Below are 21,970 nucleotides of genomic sequence, written 5' to 3' on the forward strand. Positions count from 1 at the left end.
GGGCAGTGCTTGATCTATTAGGTAGGGGGAGAGATATGGGCCATTAGCAGCACAGATCCCACACTAAAGCACTAGATTATGACAAGATAGCGTAAAGGTTCTTACTAGTGGAAGTGAGCTGGTATATCATGATTTGGCACAGATCTCTTGCTCCCTCTAATAGGAAGACCTTCTCTACCAACCACCATGCATTGTGGAGGGTAGAACGAGAAACATGCATTTGAGGCTCTTTCTTTGTTTACCATGAATCACTTCTGTTAATAACAGCCCACTCTTCCACATACAGGGTGAGAGAAGAGAGGGAGACAATGCCATTATGCAGAATCATTGTGATCTGGAACTAAGAAGAAGATAGGTGTATTAATATTATTTATTCAAAACCAAGGAGAAGTAGGGAAGCTGATTATAACATGTGGACCAGTAAAGCTTTAATAAAGGGGGGTTCCAGACCAAATTTGAGGCTTTTAACCCTGAATCATTTTGTCTGCTCTGTACTAGGCATGTGCATGGAGAAAATTTTCGGTTCGGTTCAGCATTCCGAAATTCGGGATTTTCGCAATTCGGGACTTCGGCAATTTGGCACTTCAAGACTTCGGAACTTTGGCAACTTCGGAACTTCGGCACTTCAGCACTTCGGAACTTCGGCACTTTGACACTTCGGAAATTCGGCAACTTCGGCACTTCAACACTTCAGAATTTTGGAACTTCGGCATTTCGGAATTTCGGAACTTCGGCACTTTGGGACTTCTCATGCAGCCGCTTGGTAGATAACTCTATAATTCCCACGGTATTAGGGAGTTATCTACCAAAAGGCTGAAAGACCTAAATTGGTCTTTCAGCCATATTTACAAATACTAAGTAAAAATTACTGACTATTATAAAATTTTGCCCCTACTCGCTATACCGCGAGTAGGGGCATGTCTAGTAAACAGTAAGCAGCCTGTGACTGCTCACTGTTTAAAAAAAATAAAAATAGTGCCCCCCCGGCCCCCACCGCTGAGCGGCGGGAGGGGGCCCTAAAGTAAAATGATGGGGGGGGACCTATTGTCCTCCGCCCTGGCCCCCACCCCTGAGTGGCAGGTGGGGGCCCTAAATACTAATAAGGGGGGGACCTAATGTCCTCCCCCCTGGCCACCACCCCTGAGCGGTTGATGGGGGCCCTAAACAAGAATAAGGGGGGGGGGAACCTAATGTTTTTTTTTATATATATATATATAATTGCGTCGGTTATTATGGTTTTTTATTTGGCCTTTTTTGGGGCTGAAAAAATAAGAAAACATTGAATGGTAAGTTTTTTTCTTTTTTTACAGGTACTTAGTTAAAGGTCCCCCCCTCATTATTTTTAGGGTGAGGGGGGTTGATAGGGGGCTAATTTTTATTGGGGGGGAGGGGGTGACTAGGGGTCACCTGGGGGGACATTCTTTTAGGGCCCCCACCCACCGCTCAGGGGTGGGGGCCAGGGGGGAGGACCTTAGGTCCCCCCCATTATTAGTATTTAGGGCCCCCACCCGCCACTGAGGGGTGGGGGCCAGGGGGAAGGACACTAGGTCCCCCCCTTATTCCAAATTAGGGCCCCACCCGCCGCTCAGGGGTGGGGGCAGGGGGGAGGACATTAGGTCCCCCCCGAATGCAAATTAGGGCCCCACCCGCCGCTCAGGGGTGGGGGCCAGGGGGGAGGACATTAGGTCCCCCACCCTTATTAGTATTTAGGTCCCCCACCCACCGCTCAGCGGTGGGGGCCAGGGGGAGGACATTAGGTCCCCCCTTCTTTTATTGTAGGGCCCCCACCCACCGCTCAGGGGTGGGGGCCAGGGGGAGGACATTTGGACCCCCCCTTGTTATAATTTAGGGCCCCCACCCACCCCCATTATTTTACATTAGGGCCCCCACCCGTCGCTCAGGGGTGGGGGCCGGGGGGGCACTATTTTTATTTTTTTTAAACAGTGAGCAGTCACAGGCTGCTTACTGTTTACTAGACATGGGTAAGTATATTAGTACTTAGGCAATACTGTGCTTCGGAACTTTGGCACTTCGGCACTTTGACACTTTGACACTTCGGAACTTCGGTAATTCGGACATTCGGAAGTACCAGAATGTCCGAATTGTCCGATATTCGTCCAAATTCATATTCGGACCGAAACGAATTGCACATGTCTACTCTGTACCCTCCTTGCCCGGTCTCGTTAGTGAGTCTACGGTTCAGCAGAAGAGGTAGCAGACAGTGATAGAGACACCTTACGTGTTCTGCTTCTACTGCCAGAGAAGATTCACCGAGATGAGCGGCCTGCAAGAGCATAGGGCAGTCTGGCAGTCAGGGACAGACTGAACAAATATCGGTGGGTTTAAAAGGGCCTGATCGCAACTCTGCTGGTGGGGGAGTTTTCCTGTTGACAAATATCTCTCACAATTTTAAACTTTTTTTTGTTGCTCCCCTCATTCCTTTGTGTGTCTCTCCTGACCCTTCTTATCCACCCCTTTCAACCATATGTGTTTTTTAAACCATTTCACCCTCTTCTTGTCTCTTAATCAAATTACTTTTTATGCATCTCTTAACCTCCCCTTTACCTCTTACCAACTTAACCTTTTTTGTCCCCCCCACAAATATAAACTGTGACATGCATACATAGACATGCAAAAATACACGCACTCACATGCAAACAAGGACATACACAGACATATAATAATTCATAGCCACAATCACAAAAATATACACACACAGTCACTTACAAATACATATACCTAGTCACACAGTCCAATACATATGCGCACAGTCACACACATATACTCTGTCACATACAGTCACACACACACACACAGTCACATACAGTCACATGCACATACACACACACAGTCATGTGCACACAGAAACACAGTGGGCTTCCCCACCCTAGGTACACTACTGTAGAAAAGTCAGGGAGTTGGATAACGTAAGGAACACGTTTGGAGACAGAGACTGTTGATAAAAGTGGTGGAAGATGAGGAGACATGTCACAACTACAAAGACAACTCTGCATTCACACAAACATTGGCATGCCTCACAAAGACAATACAGCATTTACACATTGGCATGTATGTAATAAAACACACCTGTATTCCCATAGACACACCGACATTCCTATAAATACAATCTCTTCTAAACTTGCATGCTCATATATGTTCTTGAATTCACACATACTGCAACTACACTCAATGTGACTATATAAACACTCAATGGAGAGAAAAAACGGGACGCAAGAGTATTCTGAGAACGGACAGCAACTGAAATAGCCTGCCCTTCGGTAGGTCCCCGCTCAGAACTCAAGCTGGTTTTAGCTCATCTTGTGCCATTACAGAGAGAACATATCTGAAGCATATCAGACTGGTCCCACCCATACGGGTAGTCCAGATCCGAAATGCCAGCAAGTTCTCTCTGCACGAGAGATACAGCAACCCCAGACGATCGTTTCAGCCTTGTTAGGCATCATCAGTGAGGCATAGCTAATATCTCTCTAGGCACCGTGAGCAAGGGGTCCACGTCTGGATTACCCTTTAAACTTATGGAGAGAAAAAACGGGACGCAAGAGTATTCTGAGAACGGACAGCAACTGAAATAGCCTGCCCTTCGGTAGGTCCCCGCTCAGAACTCAAGCTGGTTTTAGCTCATCTTGTGCCATTACAGAGAGAACATATCTGAAGCATATCAGACTGGTCCCACCCATACGGGTAGTCCAGATCCGAAATGCCAGCATTTCGGGTCTGGACTGCCTGTATGGGTGGGACCAGTCTGATATGCTTCAGATATGTTCTCTCTGTAATGGCACAAGATGAGCTAAAACCAGCTTGAGTTCTGAGCGGGGACCCACCGAAGGGCAGGCTATTTCAGCTGCTGTCCGTTCTCAGAATACTCTTGCGACCCGTTTTTTCTCTCCATAAGTTTAAAGGGTAATCCAGACGTGGACCCCTTGCTCACGGTGCCTAGAGAGATATCAGATATGCCTCACTGATGATGCCTAACAAGGCTGAAACGATCGTCTGGGGTTGCTGTATCTCTCGTGCAGAGAGAACTTGCTGGCATTTCGGGTCTGGACTGCCTGTATGGGTGGGACCAGTCTGATATGCTTCAGATATGTTCTCTCTGTAATGGCACAAGATGAGCTAAAACCAGCTTGAGTTCTGAGCGGGGACCCACCGAAGGGCAGGCTATTTCAGCTGCTGTCCGTTCTCAGAATACTCTTGCGACCCGTTTTTTCTCTCCATAAGTTTAAAGGGTAATCCAGACGTGGACCCCTTGCTCACGGTGCCTAGAGAGATATCAGATATGCCTCACTGATGATGCCTAACAAGGCTGAAACGATCGTCTGGGGTTGCTGTATCTCTCGTGCAGAGAGAACTTGCTGGCATTTCGGGTCTGGACTGCCTGTATGGGTGGGACCAGTCTGATATGCTTCAGATATGTTCTCTCTGTAATGGCACAAGATGAGCTAAAACCAGCTTGAGTTCTGAGCGGGGACCCACCGAAGGGCAGGCTATTTCAGCTGCTGTCCGTTCTCAGAATACTCTTGCGACCCGTTTTTTCTCTCCATAAGTTTAAAGGGTAATCCAGACGTGGACCCCTTGCTCACGGTGCCTAGAGAGATATCAGATATGCCTCACTGATGATGCCTAACAAGGCTGAAACGATCGTCTGGGGTTGCTGTATCTCTCGTGCAGAGAGAACTTGCTGGCATTTCGGGTCTGGACTGCCTGTATGGGTGGGACCAGTCTGATATGCTTCAGATATGTTCTCTCTGTAATGGCACAAGATGAGCTAAAACCAGCTTGAGTTCTGAGCGGGGACCCACCGAAGGGCAGGCTATTTCAGCTGCTGTCCGTTCTCAGAATACTCTTGCGACCCGTTTTTTCTCTCCATAAGTTTAAAGGGTAATCCAGACGTGGACCCCTTGCTCACGGTGCCTAGAGAGATATCAGATATGCCTCACTGATGATGCCTAACAAGGCTGAAACGATCGTCTGGGGTTGCTGTATCTCTCGTGCAGAGAGAACTTGCTGGCATTTCGGGTCTGGACTGCCTGTATGGGTGGGACCAGTCTGATATGCTTCAGATATGTTCTCTCTGTAATGGCACAAGATGAGCTAAAACCAGCTTGAGTTCTGAGCGGGGACCCACCGAAGGGCAGGCTATTTCAGCTGCTGTCCGTTCTCAGAATACTCTTGCGACCCGTTTTTTCTCTCCATAAGTTTAAAGGGTAATCCAGACGTGGACCCCTTGCTCACGGTGCCTAGAGAGATATCAGATATGCCTCACTGATGATGCCTAACAAGGCTGAAACGATCGTCTGGGGTTGCTGTATCTCTCGTGCAGAGAGAACTTGCTGGCATTTCGGGTCTGGACTGCCTGTATGGGTGGGACCAGTCTGATATGCTTCAGATATGTTCTCTCTGTAATGGCACAAGATGAGCTAAAACCAGCTTGAGTTCTGAGCGGGGACCCACCGAAGGGCAGGCTATTTCAGCTGCTGTCCGTTCTCAGAATACTCTTGCGACCCGTTTTTTCTCTCCATAAGTTTAAAGGGTAATCCAGACGTGGACCCCTTGCTCACGGTGCCTAGAGAGATATCAGATATGCCTCACTGATGATGCCTAACAAGGCTGAAACGATCGTCTGGGGTTGCTGTATCTCTCGTGCAGAGAGAACTTGCTGGCATTTCGGGTCTGGACTGCCTGTATGGGTGGGACCAGTCTGATATGCTTCAGATATGTTCTCTCTGTAATGGCACAAGATGAGCTAAAACCAGCTTGAGTTCTGAGCGGGGACCCACCGAAGGGCAGGCTATTTCAGCTGCTGTCCGTTCTCAGAATACTCTTGCGACCCGTTTTTTCTCTCCATAAGTTTAAAGGGTAATCCAGACGTGGACCCCTTGCTCACGGTGCCTAGAGAGATATCAGATATGCCTCACTGATGATGCCTAACAAGGCTGAAACGATCGTCTGGGGTTGCTGTATCTCTCGTGCAGAGAGAACTTGCTGGCATTTCGGGTCTGGACTGCCTGTATGGGTGGGACCAGTCTGATATGCTTCAGATATGTTCTCTCTGTAATGGCACAAGATGAGCTAAAACCAGCTTGAGTTCTGAGCGGGGACCCACCGAAGGGCAGGCTATTTCAGCTGCTGTCCGTTCTCAGAATACTCTTGCGACCCGTTTTTTCTCTCCATAAGTTTAAAGGGTAATCCAGACGTGGACCCCTTGCTCACGGTGCCTAGAGAGATATCAGATATGCCTCACTGATGATGCCTAACAAGGCTGAAACGATCGTCTGGGGTTGCTGTATCTCTCGTGCAGAGAGAACTTGCTGGCATTTCGGGTCTGGACTGCCTGTATGGGTGGGACCAGTCTGATATGCTTCAGATATGTTCTCTCTGTAATGGCACAAGATGAGCTAAAACCAGCTTGAGTTCTGAGCGGGGACCCACCGAAGGGCAGGCTATTTCAGCTGCTGTCCGTTCTCAGAATACTCTTGCGACCCGTTTTTTCTCTCCATAAGTTTAAAGGGTAATCCAGACGTGGACCCCTTGCTCACGGTGCCTAGAGAGATATCAGATATGCCTCACTGATGATGTCTAACAAGGCTGAAACGATCGTCTGGGGTTGCTGTATCTCTCGTGCAGAGAGAACTTGCTGGCATTTCGGGTCTGGACTGCCTGTATGGGTGGGACCAGTCTGATATGCTTCAGATATGTTCTCTCTGTAATGGCACAAGATGAGCTAAAACCAGCTTGAGTTCTGAGCGGGGACCCACCGAAGGGCAGGCTATTTCAGCTGCTGTCCGTTCTCAGAATACTCTTGCGACCCGTTTTTTCTCTCCATAAGTTTAAAGGGTAATCCAGACGTGGACCCCTTGCTCACGGTGCCTAGAGAGATATCAGATATGCCTCACTGATGATGCCTAACAAGGCTGAAACGATCGTCTGGGGTTGCTGTATCTCTCGTGCAGAGAGAACTTGCTGGCATTTCGGGTCTGGACTGCCTGTATGGGTGGGACCAGTCTGATATGCTTCAGATATGTTCTCTCTGTAATGGCACAAGATGAGCTAAAACCAGCTTGAGTTCTGAGCGGGGACCCACCGAAGGGCAGGCTATTTCAGCTGCTGTCCGTTCTCAGAATACTCTTGCGACCCGTTTTTTCTCTCCATAAGTTTAAAGGGTAATCCAGACGTGGACCCCTTGCTCACGGTGCCTAGAGAGATATCAGATATGCCTCACTGATGATGTCTAACAAGGCTGAAACGATCGTCTGGGGTTGCTGTATCTCTCGTGCAGAGAGAACTTGCTGGCATTTCGGGTCTGGACTGCCTGTATGGGTGGGACCAGTCTGATATGCTTCAGATATGTTCTCTCTGTAATGGCACAAGATGAGCTAAAACCAGCTTGAGTTCTGAGCGGGGACCCACCGAAGGGCAGGCTATTTCAGCTGCTGTCCGTTCTCAGAATACTCTTGCGACCCGTTTTTTCTCTCCATAAGTTTAAAGGGTAATCCAGACGTGGACCCCTTGCTCACGGTGCCTAGAGAGATATCAGATATGCCTCACTGATGATGCCTAACAAGGCTGAAACGATCGTCTGGGGTTGCTGTATCTCTCGTGCAGAGAGAACTTGCTGGCATTTCGGGTCTGGACTGCCTGTATGGGTGGGACCAGTCTGATATGCTTCAGATATGTTCTCTCTGTAATGGCACAAGATGAGCTAAAACCAGCTTGAGTTCTGAGCGGGGACCCACCGAAGGGCAGGCTATTTCAGCTGCTGTCCGTTCTCAGAATACTCTTGCGACCCGTTTTTTCTCTCCATAAGTTTAAAGGGTAATCCAGACGTGGACCCCTTGCTCACGGTGCCTAGAGAGATATCAGATATGCCTCACTGATGATGCCTAACAAGGCTGAAACGATCGTCTGGGGTTGCTGTATCTCTCGTGCAGAGAGAACTTGCTGGCATTTCGGGTCTGGACTGCCTGTATGGGTGGGACCAGTCTGATATGCTTCAGATATGTTCTCTCTGTAATGGCACAAGATGAGCTAAAACCAGCTTGAGTTCTGAGCGGGGACCCACCGAAGGGCAGGCTATTTCAGCTGCTGTCCGTTCTCAGAATACTCTTGCGACCCGTTTTTTCTCTCCATAAGTTTAAAGGGTAATCCAGACGTGGACCCCTTGCTCACGGTGCCTAGAGAGATATCAGATATGCCTCACTGATGATGCCTAACAAGGCTGAAACGATCGTCTGGGGTTGCTGTATCTCTCGTGCAGAGAGAACTTGCTGGCATTTCGGGTCTGGACTGCCTGTATGGGTGGGACCAGTCTGATATGCTTCAGATATGTTCTCTCTGTAATGGCACAAGATGAGCTAAAACCAGCTTGAGTTCTGAGCGGGGACCCACCGAAGGGCAGGCTATTTCAGCTGCTGTCCGTTCTCAGAATACTCTTGCGACCCGTTTTTTCTCTCCATAAGTTTAAAGGGTAATCCAGACGTGGACCCCTTGCTCACGGTGCCTAGAGAGATATCAGATATGCCTCACTGATGATGCCTAACAAGGCTGAAACGATCGTCTGGGGTTGCTGTATCTCTCGTGCAGAGAGAACTTGCTGGCATTTCGGGTCTGGACTGCCTGTATGGGTGGGACCAGTCTGATATGCTTCAGATATGTTCTCTCTGTAATGGCACAAGATGAGCTAAAACCAGCTTGAGTTCTGAGCGGGGACCCACCGAAGGGCAGGCTATTTCAGCTGCTGTCCGTTCTCAGAATACTCTTGCGACCCGTTTTTTCTCTCTATATAAACACTCAAGCACCGTGCTCAGCTTCAGCTTGGAGCTGACCACAGGTATATATTTGAGGAGGTTTTGGATAGTAATGTCACTTTAATTATAATTTTAATAGGAGCAGATATATAATTTGCATTGTGAGTATATGCATAAAAGTACCATCACTTTAACTGTTTAGTTTTGACACTGAATTTTTTAAATTGCATTTATCACATTAATTTTACTCGCAATGCTCTTACAAACAGATTATATAAATACACTTTAGCTTATTTAGCACTAGCACTATTTGATGTGTTTCCCACGTTGGAATTAGTGTAGGACCCACTGATATTGGGGTACTCTGAAGTAGTGGTGGGCTTAACACAATATGGCCATATGATGGAACTGAATCCCCATATGTGTTTGCTGAGATTGGTGGCTTTAAGTAGCCTTATAGAATTTACAAACGTATTTTGCACATGTATTTATTAATTGAACTGAGAATTGTGGAGAATTTTTATTTTTTGTTTACATTGTATAACAAATTATCCAAACTGGAAGAATAACAGCTAATATACAGCAAATTATAATGAACTGAAAACCAAATTGCAAAATTCTGAATAAAATATCCAAACTGTGACCATAGTGGATTCGGGAATGCTTTTCCAATCCAGCTATTTTGTCTTTAATTTTTCAGATCAGCTTTCAATTACAATGAATGATTTAGTGAATAAATGACGTGTCTATCTGGGCATTTCCATCTGTATCTTTGTCTGTATCTGTTAGTGTGTCAGGAGTCATTTCTTGTGGGTTTTAAGGGGTGGAGTTTTGAGGAGGGCCAGGGGTGAGGTTCACCAAATCTTGTTTTGGGCTCAAGTTCAAGTTATATTTTGACTCTGGTCGAAACGTTGCGTTGCATTCTGTCACAATAAATCTGCCTGCGGCTTGAAAATTGGAGTGCCTGTGAGTTTTTTCTTCTAGCCATGCCCCTGACTAACTGGATAAAAACTATCACATATTTCCAATTGAGATGTGTTTGTCTGGATAATATTCCCAAAATGCCTTTTGTACATGGTCGCTGGACATCTTTCCCCCATGGTATCTTTGCTTTCATGGAAGCATGGCATATAATTTAGACTAATCTCGTGGCAGATTGTGTCAGGACTACTTTGCAGTTTTATTATTCATTTTTATGTAGAAAAAAAATGTACTAGAAACTAATACCACATGTTTAGATAATCATTAGTAGATATGATACTGAACTGACAGCTCTTCTTTATAGAGACATTTGGCGTTTAAACTAACTGTATATCAATTTGAGTATGTTTAAATTCATTATGCAGGATAAAGAATACAGTTTTTGCAACAATGTAAGCTTCCATTTAATAAAGCACATACATAAAGGTTAAGATCCATCTTTTCATAGACTGTAAGCTTGTTTGAACAGGGACTTTTTCACCTCTTGCTATATTCTGTACAGGAATACTTGTCAAATATTCCTATTCTGTGAAATAAGTTGGCACTATATAAATGCCAATAATACAAATAACAATAATGATAATAATTGCCTTTCCCATTGGCTAAGAAGATAAAACATTCTGATAATAAGCTACATGTTACAAAAATGAATGTAGACAGTAGAAAAAATCCTTGTATTCTATCTATTTTTTTTCCATCGGTTTTGCCCATTCCCTATCTGAAGCACAAGAATCATTCTCGATTTTGTTACAACAACAACAAAAACAGCAACACGTCTACACTAAAATTAACTCTATAATATTGTGAGGTCCAAATGAAATAACCCATTATCAATGACCTCATCCTACGCCATGTGTTCAGTGTCCTCACCTTTCAAGTTCTGATTAATGCAGTGCATTCGATAGTCACTGGACTAGATAGGAATGATGATTCAAAGACAAGCAACTTCAACTGGTTTACCTACTTATTACTGAAACACGTTCTCATTTCTCCTGTAGATGATTAACTATAGTACATCACGTGACCTGGATCAATTTATTCTGAACTCATATTCTTTTAGTCGGTTTCTGATAGAAACATCCAGATTTATGAGCAAAGGCTATCATTCATAAGATTGTTTTCAATCAAAAAACAGAGTAGTGGAAAAGTAATAGATGTATAAGGTACAATATTTTAACATCAAAATGTTAAATATGGCACATTTTACTGAACTATAGTTGAGTTGGAAAACTTCTCTTAGTTCGGCCAGTTTGAAAACGGTTAGTGTTTTTTTTGTTTTGTTTGTTGAATGCTGATGAATAAATATTTGATTACATACTTTGATCCAGTAAATGGTCAATTAACACAGTTATGGTTATGGATCCAGGTTTCAACCCGCAGTAAGATATCAAATGTTTTAGTATGGTTTGACAATACCTGGTGAAACTGGCAGAGAGCATCAATTGAGCAATAGAGCAATCTGGATTCTCCTGCTGGAGAAGGGCAGAGATAGCAATCGAGGCACCAGTGTGAGGCAGTTAACAGGTAAGTACATCCTACCACAGGGCAGGACACTATAAGCAATATAAACTCTATACTGAGATGTAGCGGTTAATGGTGTTTGGGGTGTTTTTTAATGAGTCTGTGGCCAATTGCCCTCCAAGATCAATGTATTTCTTACAATCACATCTAGTTTATATCAGTATATTCAAGATTTTGCCTACAGTTTTATTTTTGATTTTTGTACAATGATTTTGCAAATGTGAATTATACAGTATTTATCTGAGTCTGTTTGATAGATTTGTTGAGCTTGAATTTTGCTATTTTTGTAGTATGCTTGCTTTTCTGGAGACTCTTGTATTCTTGAGTCCACTTTGAACCATAAATAAATCAATTTAAAAAATATCCAATTATTTTTCTTAAAAGAGTCTTTATTAGACAACCAAGCCCTTTAAATTAAGGTGCAAAATGTTAAAGACCACACTTGCATTTTGCTTCTCATTTTCTCATTGGACATATGGTAGGTGACTCTTGTCACCTTTCTTAATAGGTTCTTGCATCCAAGAACCTTTCTTTCACCTACCATTCCTTCATACTGTAGGACTCTGAATTCTCTCCACCTTTCATTGGCCACCATTATACTAATTTATTGTAACCACTTGTCATTGTTCACTGCATTCAAAATAACAAGCGTATTTCTGTACCCTGCTCACTTCGTTCTGTGCTTGTCTGCGTCTTTATGTCGCCACACCACCAACTCGTGCTCATTAATGTCATGGTTAAATAAATAGAATCTTAGAGTTGCATCTACTACAAAGATTTATAAATCTGGCAGTTGGTGTTTTTTTTTTTTTTATCTCAACAGTCATTTTCCTCGCAGGCTGAGCCTTGGCTGGAGAATTTACTGAGACCTTCTAATGATAACTGTAAAGCACCCCAGAGGGAGTATATAACAAGAATAAACATTACCTAATCTGTGTAGGCACCTGTGTTTAAATCTTTTTCCTGAGTGATTTATTTTCATAAAATACATAAGGAAAAAATAGGGAATACTTTTCCTTATGTATAATATTCAAGTTGGCAAAATGTGACAATGTGCAGAGTTTAAAGGGGCACTATAGTCACCCAGATCACCTCATCTCATTGAAGTGGACTTGGTGCAGTGTCCTTGTCCCACTTAGTCCCACATTGTAAATTACTGCAGCTTTAGAGAAACTGCAACGATTGCCGTGCAGGCCTAAGGCTGCCTCTAGTGGCTGTCAATCAGACAGCCAATGAGGGGCACTTCCTGGATGCTAACAATTTTTCTTATTTACATAGACTGATTTCTAAACACGTTTATTCTGGGATACACATTACTGGGATAATTATTGCTATAGAGCTCTGTTGTGCACTCAAACACACCAACAATATTGAGCTTCTAGAATAGAGGGTTATTAGGACAGAAAAAAGGAACAAAGGTATTATACCCAAAATAGGGACTGTCCCTCTTAAAAAGGGACACTTGGGGAGTAGGTAAATATTTGTGTTGCTGTGATTGCTGGCCACATTGACATGTACCAATTGTACAGTGATGCGGATAATGTTGGCGCTTTATAAATGCCAGTAATAAATAAATAAATAAACACCAGGCACTTTTCTATCCTAATGTATAGGGGTGTATATAAAAAATACCCCTTTCTGTCTCATTAGAGATCTTTGCCAGAAGCTAAAGGAAGCAAGGTGAATGGTTAGAGTTAGGACCCACCTGGGGGGGGGGGGGGGTCTGCCTTGACGTTGGCAGGTGGGCTCATCCTCTCATGGCCATTGGAGGTGACTAAAAAACCTCCATAGGAATAATACACACAGTAATGTTTTTTTTTATAAAACAATTAATGTCTTTAAAATCTTAGTACCAGCTTGCTCGGAAGACACAACAATGCAATGTCCCCACACTACCTAAAAGCAGAAAGATTATTAACAGTTTCTCAACCCTTCCGGTTTATCTATATCAACTCATTTATTTATGCAGGCAAGCAATCCCTTAAAAGCAATAGCAATGTTCTGCACTCCGTCTCTGGAAAGATTAAAATACAACATGAGGTTAAATCCATGGTACGGCTGGTTATGTAAAAAAAAAAAAAATAAAAAAAAAAACATGGAAATTCCCACATTTTCTATCCTGCCAAGAAACACGCAGAGAATAAAAGAGAGAGAAAGAAATGGTGTTCAAAGTTCACAAACAAGAGAATGTCTGTTTAGTTTATTCAGTCCAGGGGCAATGCTGGCTTTTGTACCATAGCGAACATGCCTGCAAAGCATTGTACTATAATGTGAAGAGTGATCCTGGAACAGGAAACAAATATTAGACACATTTCAAAAAGAATATGTTAAAGGACATTCCTGCAAATTAAAAGGAAAGGTGGATGAAGCTAAGGGCCTGAAAGGTTCTGGGTCGTATTCTTATAAAAATATTGTTTTTTAGAAATTTATTGTTTTTCTTTTCATAATGACTGATTTTATATTTCCGACTCATTTTTGCAGAAAAAAGTATTTTAGTTTTTTTTTGTTTTCTTTTCTACTTAAATTTTTCTTTTTATTGAAAAGTTTTATGAGAATACAGTCCGAGACAAAAGTTTTGTATTTTTCTTTTTACCGAAAAGTTTTATGAGAATACAGTCCGAGACAAACGTTTTAACATGTCATAAAAAAAACAAAAAAACTGCATATTTCCATCATACATCAAAGTATACATTGTTGAGGATACAACACCTTCACAAACATAAATAGTGACAAGAAAGGCATAGAAAAGACAAATTGATCTAAGAACAAAAATCTTTAGCCACCCCACCATGTCTGTCAAGCTGTGGGGAAATCCTGAGAATGCTGTGGCACCGTAGGGATTTGTAGTTTTTAAATCTAAAGATCATTTACTATCTGAGTCATTAAATAGGGGACATTTTTAGGATGCATTTTAATGACATAACCTACCCCATGTCATTCTCTCTAATCTCCATATCTGTATCTGTCATGCAAACCCCACAAACCTCTTCTATCTCACTAATCACAAACTCTGAATTATCTCTCCTTTACCTATGTACAAACAAAAAGTAATGGTATATAATATATCCTGGGACAGAGAAAGAGGTGGATGTAGTGAGTGAAGCTGAAAGGAGTTATGCCAGACTGCCCAAGGCAGGAGGATAGACGCATCAATATCATCAATCATCAATAAACCTACAAATTCCAAATTGCAGATCGTAAATGCTGGCCATCCAAAAACAGCTGAAACCCTATAATTTTTTTTTTAAATACTTTATTAGATAGCCACTAGAGGCGCTTACGGGAGTTTTCCTAAACGACGCTGAATGTACTTACGCTCTGCATGAGGACATTCAGCGTCATTGAAATTCCCATTGGAAAGTAATGAGGCATTTCATCCTTAGACCCAGGCAGCAAAAAGTCTTGGGCTGGCCATGATGGGACACTATAGTCACCAGAACCACTGCAGCCTAATGTAGTGGTTATGGTGTCTATAGCATATCTCTTCAAGCTTTTTAAAGTAAACACTTTTTTCAGTGTAAACACTGCTTCCTATTTCAGTGCTGCACTGTGTAGAGACATCGAACGTTCCTCATAGAGATGCAGCGATTCAAGCCAGGCAGGCCAGCCACAACAAGACAGTCATGGTGTGGGAAAAAAGATGAGTTTAAACACCTTTCCTATGCAATCTAAGGGGGACTGGTGACCTAAATAGTCTAACACTGCATGTTTGTGTTCCTGACACTATTGTTGTTGTTTAGTTGTTCAGTCGTGTCTGACTCTTCCTGACCATATGGACCACAGCACGCCGAGTACATCTGTCAGTCACTGCCCCTCTGAGCTCCAACAACTTCATGTTCGTGGCTTCAGGGACCTCATCTATCCATCTCCGTCTCTGTTGTCCCCTTCTTCGTGTGCCTTCAATCTTTCCCAGCATCAGAGTCTTCTCTCCAGCCTCATGATTATAGCTTCCAGTAAACAGTTTATCTTTATTTCCTGTAGTACGGATTTTGTTGGAATCCAAGGGATTCTAAGCAGTTTTCACCAACACCACAGTTCAAAGGCTTCAATTCTACGACGCTCAGCCTTCTTTATAGTCCAGCTGTCACATCCATATGTTACTACTGGGAATACCATAGTTCTGACTATGCGGACCTTTGTTGATAGTGTAATATCTTTCGTTTTTACCAGTTTGTCCAAGCTTGCCATAGCTTTCCTCCCCAGAAGCAAACATATTTTAATTTCATGACTACAGTCACCACCTGAATAGATGTTGGATCCCAGGAATATAAAATCTGTCACTGCCTCTAATTCTTCCCATGCCCAGCGTACTATGGGGGGGCAGAGGGGAGCCATTACCCTGGTCTGAGGGCTAATGGGGATGTGTGAGCTGCGCCCCATGGCAGCTGGGGTGTCACACAGCTCACACGGAGACCAGCAAGCTTAACTGGCCGCACGGAAGGATGAAGGAGCGGAGCTACATACATTTAGGGGTGGAGCCTAACCGCAAGCGGGGGCGGGGCTTAACACAGCCTTTACCCGCTGCTGTTACTGCTGCACATGGAGGTGCAGCAAGAAGAAATCCCTGCTCCTCCACCTACCAGGCTCCACCCAGGGAAGGACTTCAGGCCAGGGAATCCACTCCTCCAGCCCACACTGTCTGTAAGTAAGAGCATGTTTCTGTGTGTGTGACTGTATGTCTGTAAATATGTGTGTGTGAATGTCTGTCTGCAACTGTGTGTGTGTCTGTCTGTCTGTAACTGTGTGTGTGTGACTGTCTGTCTTTAAATATGTGTGTGTGTGTGTGAATGTCTGTCTGTAACTGTGTGTGTATCTGTCTGTCTGTAACTGTGTGTGTGTCTGTGTGTCTGTCTGTAACTATGTGTGTGTGACTGTCTGTCTGTAAATATGTGTGTGTGAATGTCTGTCTGTAACTGTGTGTGTGACTGTCTCTCTGTAAGTGTGTGTGTGTGTGTGTGTGTGTGTGTGTGTGACTGTCTGTCTTGTGTGTGTGTCTGTAACTGTGTGTCTGTGTATAACTGTCTGCCTGTAAATATGTGTGTGTGTGTGTGTGTGTGTAACTGTCTGCCTGTAACTGTGTGTGTGTGTGCATAACTGTCTACCTGTAACTGTGTGTGTGTGTGTGTGTGTGTGTGTAACGGTCTGCCTGTAACTGTGTGTGTGCATAACTGTCTACCTGTAGCTGTGTGTGTGTGTGTGTCTGTAACTATGTGTATGACTGTCTGCCTGTGACTGTATATGTGACTGTCTGCCTGTAACTGTGGGTGTGCGCACGTAACTATCTACCTGTAACTGTGTGTGTGTGTGTGTAACGGTCTACCTGTAACTGTGTGTGTGTGTGTGTGCGTGCGTAACTGTCTACCTTTTACTGTGTGTGTGTTTGTAACGGTCTGCCTGTAACTGTGTGTGTGTGTGTGCGCGTAACTGTCTACCTGTAACTGTGTGTGTGTGTGGCTGTAACTATGTGTATGACTGTCTGCCTGTGACTGTATATGTGACTGTCTGCCTGTAACAGTGTGCGTGACTGTGTGTAACTGCTTGTAACTGACTATGTGTGTGTAACTCTCTACCTCACTACCTGTAACTGTGTGTATGACTGCCTGTGACTATATGTGTGACTGTCTGCATGTGACTGTGTGCGTGTGACTGTCTGCTTGTACCTGTGTGTGATGTCTGCCTGTAACTGTGTGTGAGGGTGTGCAGGAATTTTGTAGAAGGGGGCAGGGGTTTTAAAAAGTTTAGAAATTTGTTCAATGCATTTTTTAAAAAATGTAAAAAAAAGAACACATTCTAAAAATTTAGTAGGTGTTTTTTGGGGTTTTTTTGGAGAGGGCGGGGCGGGGGGTGTCAAACCCAGGACCCGCCCCGGGTGCCACATGCTCTAGGTACGCCCCTGCCCAGCCTTATGTATTGTGTATTCCGCATATAAGTTGAATAAATAAGGTGACAATATACAACCTTATCGCACTCCTTTCCCGATCTTGAACCATTCTGTTGTCCCATGTTTGGTTCTGACTGTGGCTTCTTGGTCCACATACAGATTCCTCAGGAGGTGGATGAGATGATCTGGTACTCCCATCTCTTTAAGAACTTGCCACATGTTGTTATGATCTACACAGTCAAAGGCTTTAGAATAGTCTATGAAGCAGAAGTAGATGTTTTTCTGGAACTCTCTGGCTTTCTCTATTATTTATCGTACATTGGCAATTCGATCTCTTGTGCCTAGTCTCTTGTGCCTAGTCTTCTGCGGAACCCAGCTTGTACATCTGGTAATTCCCGGTCCATATATTGCTTGAGTCGAGCTTGTAGGATACTATAGTGTTCCTTTAAATGTTTGAGAGTTAGACAGTTAACTAAAGTTTTGTTTCTCTGTATTCCTCTTAAGTTCTTATTCTTCCTTGATCTGCACAACATTTTAGAGCACAAGTATGTAAGCAGTGGGGAAAATTTAAATAAATAAATAATGTATTTATTTATTTTTTATGATTAATGGCTCTATTTCATAGTTATGGATCTGAAGCTGCAGCTCAATAGGTTAATACATTTACTTGCCGCACAATTTACCTTTCTGGGAGACTGGAAGTAATACCAAAGTTTGCTTTGGCACATCATATTTGCCTTAACCCCTTAAAAACGGCGGGTGATACCCGCTCGCCGATGATACCACACCTGTGATCGCAATGGGGGGACTTACCTGGCATCCCATTGGCCATGTGAGGACCTCCTCATCACATGGATGGAATAGCCGTCCATAGCAGTGCTAGCAGGGGGAGTGCCTGGAATGACAGGTAGTCCCCCTGCTGCCTGTAATAAATTAAAATAAAGTTTTAAAACAGTGTAAAGTAAAATAATATATACTTAGATTATATATATATATATATATATGTAGTAAGGCCTTTTGGCCTGTGTTTGTGGGAGGGGCGTATGACACACCCCTTCCCTACTTAAGGGACACCCCTTACCTGGCTCCATACCTTCGAGGTCAGCGTTGCATCCTGAATCCACTTCCGGTTCACGGACGGCGCCATCTTGCTTTCGGAAACTCCGCGTTTTTTCTTCAGTGTTAGCTGTGTCCAGGAACTCCTTACAGGTCTTTCCACGGCCAGCCACGCACAAAAACCCAGTCTTCTTCGCTGATTGAGTCCCCAGGACTTCTAAAACGTAAGTCCGTCGCCCGGATTAATTCCCACGGCGTCGCAATCATTATTCAGCCTTACTTTACGGCCACACGCTTTACGGCCAAGTCTCAGGCGAATTTAACCCTCTGGTTTCCGGAAACCAATGTACTGAGTATGTAGCATTCGGATGCTTTGCTTTTCTCCCTCCTTCACTTCAGTTTTGCTATTTACCATATTATAAGACTTTTTAGTGTCTGATATTAGTATTATCCGTTTTAAATATGCTGTTTATAGTTCATTGAGTACACAGTCTGTATTTTATATACATATAATGATCAGAGCATACACTTCCTAATTTGTGCTTTCATATTCATTAATTATACTTAGGTTAGGGCTCACTGTATTATTAGATCTTGATATTAATCTTGGTATACATATACATAGTCTTGCTTGATTAAACTTTACATTATTTTGTGTACCTTCCACCAGCACTTAGAGAATTTTTGTTTGTAACAACGGGTTTTGTTCCTGTTGCAACACACCATGTACACTTCTATTACATGGCACGTTTTCATATGCTGACTTTTTCTTTATGTACTCAAATTACATACACAAGAACTCAGATAATTAATCAGGAAATAGGTATAGTGTATATATATGTGATAAGGTTTCTCTAAGTTATTTGTGTATATTACGTTGTCACTACCATGTACACCCGACATGGCACGTACAATTCCTGACCTTTCTGCATATACTCAAACGATATATCGTGTATACAGAACACGGTCCCAACATCACACACTTTCGGGATTGAATCACACTTTTGGTTTAACCTCTCATACGTCAACTTTTTCTGCATATGGTCAATTTTCATATTTTTTAACTCATACTCCCTGCACTATGATTACTACAGTAGCACGGCCATATATATTTTTAAATTGGTCACCATGTATACACATTATACGTAGCCACTACAAGCTAATCCCTGCGTTACGGTTTTTCTCCATAACAAATCAGGCTGGGTACTACCTTACTCTAAATTGTTCCCATTCAACACATACGGTTAATAAAATCAACCACAGCATATCTAGTCTACGTTAGTATCACAGGATCCATTTCTCATACTATCATATCTATTTCTACCCATTTAGGTTTATCCAGGTTTTCTATACCTTACGCATCATATACGTATACATACTATCAGGTACGTAAGCCTGCTCACGTATCACATACGTTCTCCCTAAATAGGACATAGAGTACTGGCAAGTTAGGGGTATAGGCCCAAATAGGTATCTCCCCTCTTGGCATACCGCCTATAGTTTAGAGGTCCGCGAGGCCAACACCCCGCCTCAACGTTTCGGAGGCAAACACCCCTCGAGCCACACGTTAGTTAGCCGCCTCGCAAAGTTTAGAGAGGGCGTCACCTGTCACTCCCTTCCCCTGTTTTTCTTTTATTGTCACCGAGAGGCCTACGAATTCCTGCCACTACGATGGGTGGCCTCAATATTCCCTCGCGCCAACGCATAGATAGAGCCTCTCATAGCCACTTGGCAAATAGCAGGGCCTCACCTGTCACCAAAGGACAAGATTAATTTTTTCGCCTCACATGGCATAATTAGCCCGCCAGTACATCCCCTGGGTTTCAACACTAACGGTATATTTTCTCATCTAGTATGTCTCAAGAAGGGGTAGAGGATTTCTCCATCCCGAGCACTCCGGCTAGACCAAACACCCCATCACCGGAAGAAGACATGGCTAGTCCTGCATCATTCAGGTCCTGGACAATCCCTCGCATAACTAGCGAACTCAGGAGGCGACACATTCCTTTCCCCGCTACTGCCAGGAAAGCGGAACTATACAAACTGTTGCACACCTCAACTGATAACTCTGATGCAGGGGAAGGGACTAGCCAGTCTAACCCGACAGATATACATGGCATGCTTACATCCCTCATGTCATCCATGGGCAAGGTCAACTCCAGGCTGGAGAAACTGGAATCGGTCACCACAGCCCTTACCTTGGCTGGGTCAGCCACTGTGACCCCTCCGCCACTGGTCGAGTTGCCACTAGTTTCTCCAGCCACCACCTCTGACGAGCAAGAGGTTAACCCTGCCCATATGATACCTGAGCACCTTAAGAAAGACATCCTGGAAGGTAAAGATGTCAACTTAGCTGCACTACTAATTGCCTCCCAGGATGTGGTGGAGCATAAAACTTATGCGTATGAGGATATTTCTGTGGTGGTCAAGTCCAGGGATGCACGCCTAAACAGGAAACTCACCATCCCGGAATTTGTGTTGGCTTTTGGCATCTACCGGGATGTCATATGTGCCGTTTACCCACACAGGCGTGAGGAATTTGACATGTATATGCACAAGCTGGTGGACCTGGGCAATAAATATGGTGGATCGGCATTCTACGATTACCATAGATCTTTTTCTGCAAAAGTGTCAGGCGCCTTCTCACAGTATGGGACAAGGTCCAACTGGAGTAAGATAGACACAGTGATTTTCTGCAGACACTTTGCAGGGCTAAGGACGCCGGCTTGTGCATACTGCTCCTCCATGTCTCATTCGGCAAATTTTTGTCCCACCACTGCTAACGAGCATACCCACGTGCAAGTACCTAGCTCCGCTGGTCCTACGGAGAAAATAGCTAAAGACAAACTGGGTAGACCTATCAAGTTTCTGGGCAAATCCCAGATATGTAATAACTTTAATGTTGGTACATGTAATTACAGCGGTTGTCGTTTATTGCATATATGCTCAAAATGTTTCAGGGCACATGCAAAAATCATGTGTCCCAATAAAATGTATCCCAAACATTACCTAACGTCTATCAACATATCCCTACTTGCGACATTTCTGTCACAGCATCCATCTACACATTTAGTAGATTTCATAATCTCTGGTCTATCAGAAGGATTCCACACAGGTATCATACATATGCCTTCAGGAATCCTGGAATGTCCAAATCTACAATCCGCCCAACACAACCCTACAGCTGTTGACACACTCATAGCTAAAGAAGTGACAGAAGGTTTCTTATTGGGACCTTTTCAATCCCCTCCTTTCACTACATGGAGGACAAACCCTATCGGGGTTGTCACAGGAAAATCTTCCAACAAGCAGAGACTTATTATCGATTTGTCGGCACCACACACCTCTACCACTCCTAGCCTCAACTCCCTAATACCATCGGAGGAATTTTCCCTGCAATATTCCACTATAGACCACGCCATTTCGGCTATCTTACAGGCAGGAGTCGGTGCATGGCTCAGCAAGACCGACATAACAAATGCATTCAAACTACTACCAATCCACCCCACACTGTGGCACCTACATGGCATCAAGTGGGAAGGGAACTACTACTTTTTCTCACGACTAACTTTTGGTTCCAAAAGTAGTCCAGCCATATTTGACACATTTGCCGAAATCCTATGCTGGTTACTACTCAATATATCCAGATGCCCTACAGTCATACATTATCTGGACGATTTCCTAATGGTCGAGGAGAATTCTTCCCCTCCCAGTAGCCTCAAAGAAACCGTCAGCCTATTCAACCAGTTGGGGGTCCCAGTCTCCC

The 21,970-nt window shown here is 43.8% G+C and overlaps 2 protein-coding genes across 4 annotated transcripts in view; one reads left to right on the plus strand and one right to left on the minus strand.

Annotated features, from left to right (window-relative positions):
* LOC134568658 (retinol dehydrogenase 16-like) overlaps positions 1-10,647 on the minus strand; it is a 61,553-nt gene extending 50,906 nt beyond the window's left edge. The window contains exon 1 of the mRNA XM_063427312.1: positions 10,585-10,647. The gene's annotated coding sequence lies outside the window, so the exon portion shown is untranslated. The remainder of the gene's footprint in view (positions 1-10,584) is intronic.
* GPR182 (G protein-coupled receptor 182) overlaps positions 1-21,970 on the plus strand; it is a 110,413-nt gene that overhangs the window by 47,270 nt on the left and 41,173 nt on the right. The window lies entirely within an intron of this gene.

This window comes from Pelobates fuscus, chromosome 1 (assembly GCF_036172605.1).
Source record: "Pelobates fuscus isolate aPelFus1 chromosome 1, aPelFus1.pri, whole genome shotgun sequence".
Classification (NCBI taxonomy): domain Eukaryota; kingdom Metazoa; phylum Chordata; class Amphibia; order Anura; family Pelobatidae; genus Pelobates; species Pelobates fuscus.